The 12,270-nt window shown below is 37.6% G+C and overlaps 1 long non-coding RNA gene and 1 pseudogene across 1 annotated transcript in view; one reads left to right on the top strand and one right to left on the bottom strand.

The window, feature by feature from the left end:
• LOC107670371 (thromboxane-A synthase-like) overlaps positions 1-12,270 on the top strand; it is a 66,835-nt pseudogene that overhangs the window by 44,512 nt on the left and 10,053 nt on the right.
• The window catches only part of LOC107670372 (uncharacterized), a 17,594-nt gene that overhangs the window by 1,871 nt on the left and 3,453 nt on the right, over positions 1-12,270 (bottom strand). The gene's annotated exons all lie outside the window — the stretch shown is intronic.

The raw sequence follows: 12,270 nt of genomic DNA, 5'->3' as shown, positions 1-12,270 counted from the left end.
GGGGGGGGGGGGGGCATTTAGATCAGCTTTCCCAACTACATTCAACTAATTCACCTGTGCGATCTGCCTTAACTCACCAGACTAGACTAGCATGAAAATTTAATAAGCAGGTTTGGCTGAGTAATTGAATGCTGAATTGATATCACTAGCTTCACTGTGCAATAAAATTGAAAGATCTGGACAGAAAAAACAAGCAGAACAGTCATAGCATCTTTTCTTTCTTACATTTCTGTTCCTTCCTATATGTTTCTCTCCGTCCCTCTTTCCTCTTATTCAGACTAGTACTGTACCTCTTTCTCTGGCTCTCTCCCCCAGGATCAATAGGTCTCGTAAGAGCTGCTGGCTTAGTTATCACGGCTGCAGTCATGGGTGTCAGGGAGCAAAGCCATATCCTTCAACACAGAGCATGGACAACCTCTCATCTCACTGAGATACAGAGGTGTGAAGAAGGGCAGTTCCAAGAAGCATGCATATAGAGTAGCTTCATCCGTCTCGAGCCCTTTGTGTCATTTCTGGTCCTCTGCTCATGAATGAATAGACCAAACTAAACAGGCCAAGCCGTGTAGTCGGTTCCTTTCACCCACTTACAAATAAATAAATAAAAATACAGTTTGAATAGATTTTAGGAGGTGTTATTATAAAAATGCACTCAAGATTTTAAATTCTACTGAAGATGCTGTACTGCAATGCATAATTGTTATGTGCACGTAATACACAAATTTTACCATGGTATTCGTTGAAGTTCTTTGGAGCACCGTGTAAATACCATGGAATATTAATATGGTATTTGTTCAGCATCATAGTATACATCAAACAACTTAAAATTGTGTTTTGCCTACACATGCCTGGAAGTCATAATGAATTAAATCTTAAACTAAAGTCAGCATGAACTTGAAATGTATGACGTATACGAGACTTCTCCAATCATTTAGTCCACTTTAACCCCATCACTCCAAAATCAACTGCATACTTGCATTCATTTCACATTCATCAAAATCCAGTCACAACCAATGGATAGAACCAAGTCCCTGCCCTAAAGGTTTTTTTTAAATATATATATAATCCATTACACTTGAATGAACGTCACAATATGGAAGCTCTGTTCATGAACATTTTAAATTTAAAATGAAATAAATTCATAGAATATTTTTTAGATTTTTTTTTTAAGTTTGTGTTCAACTATAAAATATTTAACTGATGTTTTAATATCAATTTTTAAGAGATAAATAATAAAATAGTTTACAAACATTTGTGAGTGAATCATTCTTTTAAATCAGTTGATTGAACCAATTCAAAAATTGGTCAAAATGATTAATTAGTGAATCATTCTACATTTAACAAATTCTCATTTAGTTACTCAGAAATGATTAGAAACATAACTGAAAAGTCATGAATGAAAAAGTGTGGGAATCTTGATAGGAACAGCATGGTACGTTCCACAAATGATCACGGTCTCTACGGTCAGTTTTTTTGTAAGGGGTACAGTACACTAGCAGTATTTACTCTATGGAAACCAAATAATTCATGGTGTTTTAAACTGTTTTGTGGTTCGTTCTTAATAAATATAACAATTAATTAAATCAGTCATTTCTTGAGATGATAAAATTGAGCCTTTTTTACCATTGGTCATGCTCTCTGGAATCAAAAGCCATTAATGGACTTGCCTTCTGGCTGTTTCCCATGTGCTTTTCAGGACGGATGTGGGAAAAGGAATTATACCATCAACAGAGCCTACATCTTTATATGCACAAGCCATTTTCATTATTTGTTTTGGGGTTTTTTTGGTTCTTTAGAAGGACACATTAGACTGCCCATGTGCTTTTCAGGACGGATGTGGGAAAAGGAATTATACCATCAACAGAGCCTACATCTTTATATGCACAAGACATTTTCATTATTTGTTTTGGTTTTTTTTTGGTTCTTTAGAAGGACACATTAGACTGCATTTATTCCTCGTTATCGGCTCGGCAGCAATTTGCCATAATCTAACTCCTTTGCATTGGTTTGTGGTGTTTACTGATTCTGATATCTGTGCGGGCACAATACTCGCTTTGCAGATGGTTCTCCTCATCAACATGGCCACAGAGACGTTAGTGAGAAACCTGAAGAGCCACGCCGAGTCTGGTAACAGCTTTAACATTCACAAGTACGAGTTTCTTTCAACATGTGTGCACATCTGTTTCTTTGATTATTTCAGAGCTTTTAATATTATAATACACGTTTGTTTTGCAGGTGCTTCGGCTGCTTCACGATGGACGTAATTGCCAGTGTGGCGTTTGGCACGCAGGTGGACTCTCAGAACAATCCGGATGATTGTTATTTCGATGTGATATCGATGATGTGATATTTCGATTAGCATATTTATTATACAAGTAAGAGGAAAAAGTACAGTTTTCTGACTGTCGTTTTTCCTGCAGTGGCTTTTCCATTTCTGCTTAAGCCTCTTGCTGGTCTCCTTCCCAATAAATCAAGAGATGAGATGAACAGCTTTTTTATCAAATGTATTCAGAAGATGATTAAACAGAGAGATGATCTTCCCCCAGAACAGGTATGGCCGTGAACAATGAAATGATTTAATCATTCCTCAGTATCAACCAGATAAACATGTTTGTGATCTGCTTGTATACAGCGGAGGCGAGACTTTCTGCAGCTGATGCTGGACGTCCGGGCCAGCAACAAGTATTTGTCTTTGGAGCACTTTGATGTGGTCAATGACACAGATGAACAGGCTTGCACCGAACAGGGGATGGACAACGGACAGGAAAATGGACCTGGAAACGAGTCCACCAAGCGCGCCCAGCAGAAGAGAATGATGACAGAGGATGAGATTGTCGGTCAGTCCTTCATCTTCCTGTTGGCTGGCTATGAGACGAGCAGCAACACACTGGCGTTCACGTGCTACCTGTTAGCACTCCATCCAGAGTGCCAGAAAAAACTCCCAAGAGGAAGTGGATGAATTCTTCAGCAGACACGTGAGTCAGGATTTAAATGCCCGTTGCACTTGGAAACCAACATTTATTTCATTCTTATTTTGAGAATGCTTCTTTATTTCATGTTATGCACAAATAATTTATGGAATAAGTGACATTCTCTGCAATTTTTGTCCTATTAGTTCTGCTGTGGGTACCCATAAATGCCGTTATGATTCAGAAAATGCTTTTTTAAAATATTTTGTCTTTGTCCTCCATCTCTGTGTGAAGCATTCTCTGCTTTTTAGTGGGTTGCTTTGTTTCTTCTCATTAGTTTTGAAGGTCTGCATGAGCCGGCCCGGCGCATTTCTCAGAAACCATTTACTATCAGGACCGTTGATTAAATTTACAAGGACGGAAACAAATGTTTTATGGGTGAGCTTTATCTCAGCGTGCATAATGGGTAGGATATACCATAGAGCAGTGGTTTTCACTATAAAGTGCTGGGGATCCTTAAAGTTCAGAGAAAATGTGAAAATGTACAAAAAAATTAAATGTTAAAATGTAATTAATTGATTTTGCAGGTTTATACATCTAACAATACCCTTAATGATAGGTAGAAAAAGAGAATATTGTGAATATTGTGTCAGCGTAATAGAAATTAAATATTTTCAATATATATTTTCCATATAATTACATGTAATTTACCTACCAAAGATGTAAATCTAGGGAATGCCAGTGAAAACTAACATTACAGCTCTCCTCAACGAGCTAAAAAGCAAGATAATATTTAGGGTTTGGGGTTTGTTGAAATCCCTAACACTAGCTATAGTGGTACTTGGTTTAGCAAAGACTACTAATAAAGAGAAAGACAGCCAGACGGGTTACATTTAAACAATTCAGAAAAGCTGCAGCACTGTGATAGTTATAAGAGGCTTGTATAAGCGCTCCGTTTACAATATATCTGCTTGGATAATTTACTCTCCTTTATAAATATAGTGGCGGTTTGCAGTGATGATGGTGGTTCTGCTGATTTGATGTCTTATGTTTGTGCATAATGTGCATACTCGTGAGAGAGACAGAGAGGAATTCTTGATTGATTCTCTGAAACAGTGTAATCTGTGCCGCAAAGCGCTGGAGAGGCGGGATGGTGATGAGGAGGAGGGTCAGATGTGGGAAGAAGAGCCTCTAAATCAGCATACGTTATTAGGGGATGATTCTGGCTCTCTCACATTACTTTTTCATGTGTGTTCCCCCTTATCTCAAGGGATCACTCTTCCCTACAGCCTGAGCTTCTACAGTCTCAAACAAAACACTTTGCAAGATTCTATGTAATACGGTTTTAATCAAATCCGTGAAAATAAAGAGTATATTAAATGTGTGTGCGTGAAAGAAACTGCTTGACAGGAGAATAAATGTGTGAAGAGAATATACTCAATATTTAGTGGTGTTTGCTAAGACTTGTTATTGCTTATACTTAGGGATTTAAACACACCGCTAACCTTAAGTAATAAACTTCAGTGCATAACTTGTCCCAAACTTGAACGATACGTCAAATCATTTGACTTGTTGCGAAAAGCTGTGATGTTTTTTGCCTGATCGATGATAAAATGGGTAATAAATAAATAAACAAACCTCAATCCATTTCTAGTTACCAGAATATCTTAGAGCAGGGATTCTTAAACTTTTCTTTTGTCAGCCAAACCCTTTTGATTTAAAATATTTACTCGAAGTACCCCAAGATTTGCATATTTTGAGTTTTATTTGTACTTTATTTGTATTTTAAGGTCATTTATTTACATTTAAAATGAATTTAACACCACACCATTTTCAACTAAAAAGGAAAACGTATGCATTTTGGCCATTCATTTACATGACAATGGCATTTGGGGACCTAAAAATGTAAACGTGTTTTAGAGTTTTTGAAAACGATACCTTTGTCATCTCCGTGTAAACTACTAAAACGCAAATTTGTAAAAACCGTGATGTCATGCGCATGCATGTTATGTGTTCAGATTATAGGTGTGTTTGCAGGTTCATAGTGTTTCTTAAAGGGGTGGTTCACTGTTTTTTTTTTCTAGGCTTGATTGTGTTTATTAGGTGCAGTCTAACATGTGTTAATGCTTCGTAGGCCTATGTTTTTTGTTTGTTGTTGTCGTCATCTCATACTTTTAGATATGCTCTTATTTGTAAATGCTACGGCTTAGGTTAGCTTTTAATATACGGTTCTATCCTGATTAAAGCTTTAATACAGTACAGCAACTGCACGCGTGTCCATGTATAACGCTTCTCATAGCTATGTGAAAATAAGTGTATAAATGGAACAGAGCTGAGCTGATGATCTGAATGAGAGAGAGAGATGCAGAGCAGGGGAACACGAGGAACAGTATTAAGAACCGCTGCTTTAGAACATTGATTTTGAAACTTGTGAATCCATTAGAATCGTTAGAAGACAGAATCGCGATTCATATATGAATAGATTTTTACGTGCACCTCTAGTTTTTCTCTTCCTCTTCTCTAAAGCAGCGCAGCATGGCCTCGCCCCCTTTGCTGCCTTTTCCCGAGGGCGTGGTTTATCTGGGTTTGTGATGTCACGAACCCGGGAAGTAACTCGTTGTAGTCCCTACCAGCCGTTTTTGTAGGCATTAAACTGCCAGAATTTTAAAAGACGATATCTCCGTTTGCATTGAACTTTCAGCTTCGTAACTTTGCAGATATTGTTTATGCTCAAACAGCAACATTACACACTAACTAACATGTATGTACGTGAAACTTTTCAAAAATGCAAAGAAAAAAAATCAGGTTTTAATACATCGTTGTCATGTAAGTAAAAACACTATTAACACCTTAGCAATCACATAGCAACCGTCCACAACATGCTAGCCAGTGTTAATTTTTACAGATTTTTGTTTTAGTCTAAGCTTTTGACAGGAATATCTTTTAAAATGTAGTCAATATTTAAAAAGGAACATTACTAAAATTGATTAACTTTTTATTTTACTTTTTAAAATTGTATTAATTTTTTTTGTCCGTTTTTGTCAATAATTTAACGCTGATGCTAGCATTGTGTGCCGACAACCAGCACTTCAGCATTCTACAGAAAACATAGAAATCTAGTTTGATTTTGGCATCCGTCATATCCGTCAGCCACAGTGTTTCTTATTTCATGATGTATTTTCAGAGCTCGCATGTCTTTGCTTTCTCTCTGATGGCGTACATTCAAACAGCGTCTTTGTGAACCTGCATCTCTTGAATCCTGATACCTGCAGCCAGGGCCTGGCAGACGCCCACTGGAGAAAGGGATCAAACGCGGCATTAGATCAGCTCTGCGTCCTTCTTTCTACTCGTTCATCTCATTTGTTCATTCTTCATCGGTCTCCCCCCTCTGCTTCTCTTTCAATTTAAGCACTCCCTTTCCAACTTCCAATTACTTCTCTCTGTAAGTCCGGGTCTTTTTCAGAGTGGATGAATGTTCTGCGGAGCTTTTAGGGCGATCGTTTATCTTAAGTTCTGTAGATTGCGTAGAGACATGCGTGCCAGCATATTATGTTAAAGTCAAATGTATCCTTGGAAAATAGAAAAAAAAATATGAGGGTGTTTTCTTTATTTTAACAGACCTAGGCTGTTAGTCAAAAAAATGTGGTCTGAGGGATTTCTCACGATAATGCATCATTTATTTGATGGTTTTCTTATGCAACGCATCTGGCAAAGAGCACATCACGCTAACTCATCATACTTTACATTTTGAGGTTAGCTGACAGGATTCCCGGGATGAAAAATAAACCGGAGAGCTGTTTATAAACCCACTCGCCGTGAAGTTTTCAAATAAAAGAGCTTACGACAGAAGTTATAAAAGCAGTGAGCATTACAAGCAGCACAATAAAACTCAAGCTCAGCCTTGGCCTTGTCTCATGACGCCTTGCGACTTAAGTCGACTGTATAGCCTGCAATAACTTAATACTCTCTTTATATCGAGCAGCTGGGGATCCATCCACAAAGACATCTGGCCCGGTGTACTATATACTGAAGGTCAGTCTCATCTAGCCCACTGCTATAATGTCTATCAGTGCTCTCGTGTTCAGCCTAGAGAGAAAGTGTCTTCGGCTCCTCCTTCAGAGTGGTTTTATTCCCTAAACGCCCCTCACCATGTGCGTGCCGCTCTCAGTTTCGCTCTAAAAAGCTTCTCAAATGTCACTCTCCTCACACGCCCTACGTGAGGGCGCTCAAAAGTGTTTTGTGCTAAAACGCACTAGAGTGTAACCACTTCAGTGCAACGCCGAAGGTTTTTACCTGCCGCAAACTGTTTCTGGTGGGAAATCATATTTAACAAATATAAAAGTAACTTAAAGCTCATTTAAGGTGCAAAGGGTGCTTAAAAGGATAGTTCAGCTAAAAATGATCCTTTACTGGCCTTAAATCACATTCTAAATCTGTGTGATGTTTTCTCCTGCAGAAATGAAAAATTTTCTCTGTTCTATATGATCTTAAAAATAAAGTTATTCTATGGCATTGCTGTGAAAACCCCCTTTTGGAACCTTTATTTTTAAAGAGTGTGGCTATCAAATATTATTTGTATGCATGTTCAGACTTAAATATGATGCATCAAGAACAGTCACACCAGATTTGATATCTCATAAACAATTATCATGTGACGTATTTGACTGTACTGAAGTGCAAATGCGATTTGAAAGTTAGTTCAAGTGAATCTATTGTCAGATCTATTGTATGGTTGTCAATACCTAGAATATAGTGCACAAGTCGTATTGAGTGTATTCACTGTTAGTTTATGCTGTTTTTCATTCTTTTTGAATAATTACAGCATGTTCACTGGAAAAGAGCAGCTTAGACATTTTGTAAAAATTTCTTTTTTTTTGTTCTACTTAAAGTCATACAGGTTTGGAGCAACATGAGGGTGAGTAAATAACAGAAACTTCATTTTTTGTGAACTATCCCTTTAACAATCCATTGAGGTGACGGTGATAAATTACCAGTTCTCACTTACACACCCACAACTTTAACAAACTATGTGTCAAGGGTGAATTCTGGAATTACTGTCATCGATTTGCCAGTTTGATTTTCACCACTGGGACAGTTTAAGTGGCAAACATGTAAATGCTTCGCTTGACTGACTTGGTGAACGTCACAGGCTGCACACATTCTGTCTGCCGTTCTAGCCTTTCATTTCCCCTTCCCAGGCTGTGTGGTGCCTCTCCGGGGGCCCATCATTAATTTGCCTTTTTTATCTGCATAAATAACAGAGAACTGAAGCAGAGCACTACCTAATGAGTCATCCAGAGGTGGGAGACGGGGGCAAAGAGGCCAGAAACTGAGCAAAATTACATGTTTCCAGCTAAGACTTCTCCCACAGAGAGAGAGAGAGGTAGAGATGAACGATGGAAGGAAGACTACAAATACATGTTTTCTCTCTCTCTCTCTCTCTCTCTCTCTCTCTACTTTTTCAGGACAAGAGATAAAACATGTTTGGGTCATATTTTACCCCAATAAAAAAAAAAGGAACAGTAAATTACACTACCGTTCAAAAGTTCGATTTTGAAAAAGTAAATTTTTTTTTTCAATATTTTTCAAAGAATTCTCACAAAGGCTGCATTTATTGGTTCAAAATTCAGTAAAAATCATAATATGAACCATTTTAAATTTAAAATATTAACAGATAAAAAATATATATATATATATTAAGTTTCTTTAAAAATATATTTAGAATAATGTTTCTATTGTAATATTTTACAAAAAAATTCAGCATCATTACTCCAGTCTTTAGTATCACATACAGTCTTTAGTATGTGATACTAAAGTCTTTATCACAGTCTTTAGGTCCTCAAGAAATCATTCTCATATGCTGATTTGCTGCGCAAGAAACATTTATTATTGGCAATGTTGAAAAAAGTAATATTTTTGTGAAAATTACTTACTAATTACGGACCAATAACTTTTCAATGGTACTGTATATTTACACTGAAACATAACTTTATGGCATCTCCCAGTTGTTATTAATATAATGAAATATGGTTATAATACAGATTAGCTGTATTTATTAAAATAATATATAACTGCTGATGTAAAAGTCATTGATTAGTGGAAATAAAATATGCAGAAAAATGTACACATAGAAGACACACAAAAATGAACATTGTCATCTTGTCATGTTACTTACCCTCATGTCATTCCAAACCCGTATGACTTTATTTTTTTCCATGGCAAAATTTGTACTAAAAAAATATGGTCTATACAACTGATGTGCTGCATTCCAAGTCTTCTGAAGTCATACAATAGCCAATTTAGGCAATGTAGATCTCAATCTATCATCTTCAAGCTACCATATAACCTGTGGCAAAGATGGAAATGATAAGTAAAAGAGGATATCACAAAGAATGCTGCACAGAGACACGGTGAAAATAGCAAAGAAAGATGGCAAAAGGAGGAAACAGAGGGATGGAGAGCAGCCGGTAGCTAGCTTTTCCTATCTGTGAATAATTCATTGGTGACGCTCCTCTGAGGCACGGCCTCCAGGCGGCTCTTTCCCTCATTCAGAGCAGTGATGGGCTCCTCTCCCCTCCCTGATAGCACTCCAACCTGAATAAAGAGCTTGATTCTCCCCCGCTAAATTCAATAACACAGCCTTTGATCCTTCCGGAGCCACAGCGCAGTTTCTGTCAGTTCCCATTGATGTGGCTTATGAAACTCTCATTGTTAATGCAACAGCCTCGCCTCTCGGATTTGGAACTTAGCAAATTATGTATACACTGTTTACTTGAATGAGCGTAAATAGCTTGCTTGTGCTCGTAGCGCGGTTTAGTCTGTTTGCGCTGTCTTTTATCTTACATTTTAATGCGTCATGTGAGCAGATCCATGAAGAGAACAATAGATGGAGAGAGAGGCTAAAATAGGCTTCAAGGTATTTAGTGTTACAAAACCTATTGTGCTGCTTACCTAGACTGCATTTTAAGGATTCATACTGTAAGTGCACTTGTTCTGGTGTTTTGTTTTGGCCAAATTAAGAAACCGCATCATTTATATGATGCCAGAATGCAAAGCTCAGTTAAAAAAAAAAAAGGTATCTAAGACGACAGAGCTTGAGAAGATATATTAAAAGTATCAATAAAAAGTATGTAGACAAATTTGTTGCCAGTCCTTCTATATGCGGTGTATTTTTTTGTGTTTATTAGATTTCCAGTGTTAGCTTAGCAAGATGCTGACACTATACTATGCCATCTAGTGTATGAATTTGATAGTGTCATCTCAAAAGTCAAATTGAACACTTGACACCTTTTTTTTCTATTTCGAATAATTAGCCGTTTTCCAGTAAAAATTATGTGATTATTATCCACTACACATATTATACTACAAAATGATGTTATGGCTGATAACGGATAAATGGCCGATTTTGTCAAAATAAATAAATAACACTACAATTCAAAAGTTTGTACGATGTAAGGTCAGTAAGATTTTTCTTTTTTTATCAATGAATACTTTTATTCAGGAAGTATGCATTAAATTGTTGGAAAAAAAAAAAAATTTATGTTACAAAAAAAATTCTGCTCTGCATGACAGAAATAATTACATTTTAAAAAATATTAACATAGGAAAGTTATTTAAATTCTAATAATGTTTCACAATATTACCGTTTTTACTGTATTTTTAATTCAGCCTTGGTGAGCATAAGAGACAAAAAAAAAAAAAACTCACCAATCTCAAACTTCTGAACAGTAGTATAAATAAAACTAAAACGCTACAAGCTAAACTCAGTTGTTTTAAATGCTACAATGAATATCTGTACAGTAATATCTGCACATTAAACTGGAATAGCATTCAGATGTTACAGACATCAGCTTTAAAAGTAGTTTCTATAAACTGCTACTTCGCCAAGAAAATGCTGAGATCAGACAATAATTTGCACAAGTGTGTACGTGTGCGTTTGCATGTCCACTGCTTAAGGTGATGCCTAACGTTCCTACTGTGCTTCAGGTTAAAGATAGTAGAGAGAAAGACAGAAACATCCCCTCTGGATGCAGAAAAGGAAGGGAAAAGTGAGAGCATCAAGATTTCCCTTTGTTTTACATTCCCCCTCTCGTTCTTCTCTTTCTGCTCCCTTCTCTCCCCAGGGCAGTATATAAGCGGAAAAGGATTGAGCTACGTGGGGCTGCATATGTCAAACTGAGTCCTCATACCGAGATATTTCAGTCCCACCTACAGGCAGCAGGTCATCTGTACTTTTTCAAGTGCTATACATTTCCCAATTGACTTCTCAAGCAGACACACACACACACACACACACACAGACACACACACACACACACACACACACACACACATATAAGGCATGTGCATTCATGCACAAACAGTCACGGTCCACTTCATCAGCCCCCTTGCAATGTTACCTAACAGGGTTTTCATATCAACCAGCATTGTATCGTGCAGAATAAAGAGGCACTTTCGCTAAGTTTCCTCTGAACAGATGTCTCCATTGTGTCGTTATGATGCTGATACTGGTGAAGGCGCGATATGACTCCCTTGTTTGTTATTTGGTCTTTGTGCCGGCCGTTTCGATCACCGCCGCAGGTGTAATAGAATGGAGCAGATGGAGTCATCAAACCACTGCTGCCACTGTAGAAGGGCCGGAGAATATGTAAGGTCCCTTGGGACAGGAAGGAAGGAGACTTGTAATGTGCCTGATTTAAGCAACCATAACAAATCCTCCAGCAGTCAGCTGCACCTCAACCTGACGCGCGTGTCGAATGTCAACAGCTATCAGATGCTTGCCATTGTTTGAGAACCACCTTCGCTGGGACTCCGGGGGGATATGCAAATGACACACACACTGTGGCAATGAAAATGTGCCTTATTATTTACCTGCCATCGTTAGACTTAATTCAAACACAGCGTGCATATATCTGTATCGCATGTAGGGATATGCTAAAATTTTCACTAATTCACTATTTAAATGAACAGTCTTAAAGGGGTCATATGATGCGATTTCAATTTTTCCTTTCTCTTTGGAGTGTTACAAGCTCTTGGTGCATAAAGAAGATCTGTAAAGTTGCAAAGACTAAAGTCTCAAATCCAAAGAGATATTCTTTATAAAAGTTAAAAGTCAGCCACGCCTACCTAAAACGGCTCGTTCTAACACGCCCCCACATATCTACATCACTATGTGGGAAGATTTGCATAACGCCGCCCAAATGTTCACGCAAAGAAAGAAGGTGTAACTTTTATTCTCGCTGTAGTATTGTTGACGCTGCCGCCATGTCGTGAAGGCACTTTGTGATTCGTTGTGAAAGCAAAACTCCTTTGTTTGACCTTCCAAAAGAGGACGATATCTGCTTCGTCATGCCTGGAGCTGATC

The sequence above is a fragment of the Sinocyclocheilus anshuiensis genome, unplaced genomic scaffold (assembly GCF_001515605.1).
Source record: "Sinocyclocheilus anshuiensis isolate Anshui unplaced genomic scaffold, SAMN03320099.WGS_v1.1 scaffold949, whole genome shotgun sequence".
Classification (NCBI taxonomy): domain Eukaryota; kingdom Metazoa; phylum Chordata; class Actinopteri; order Cypriniformes; family Cyprinidae; genus Sinocyclocheilus; species Sinocyclocheilus anshuiensis.
This window is presented reverse-complemented; position numbering and strand designations above follow the sequence as displayed.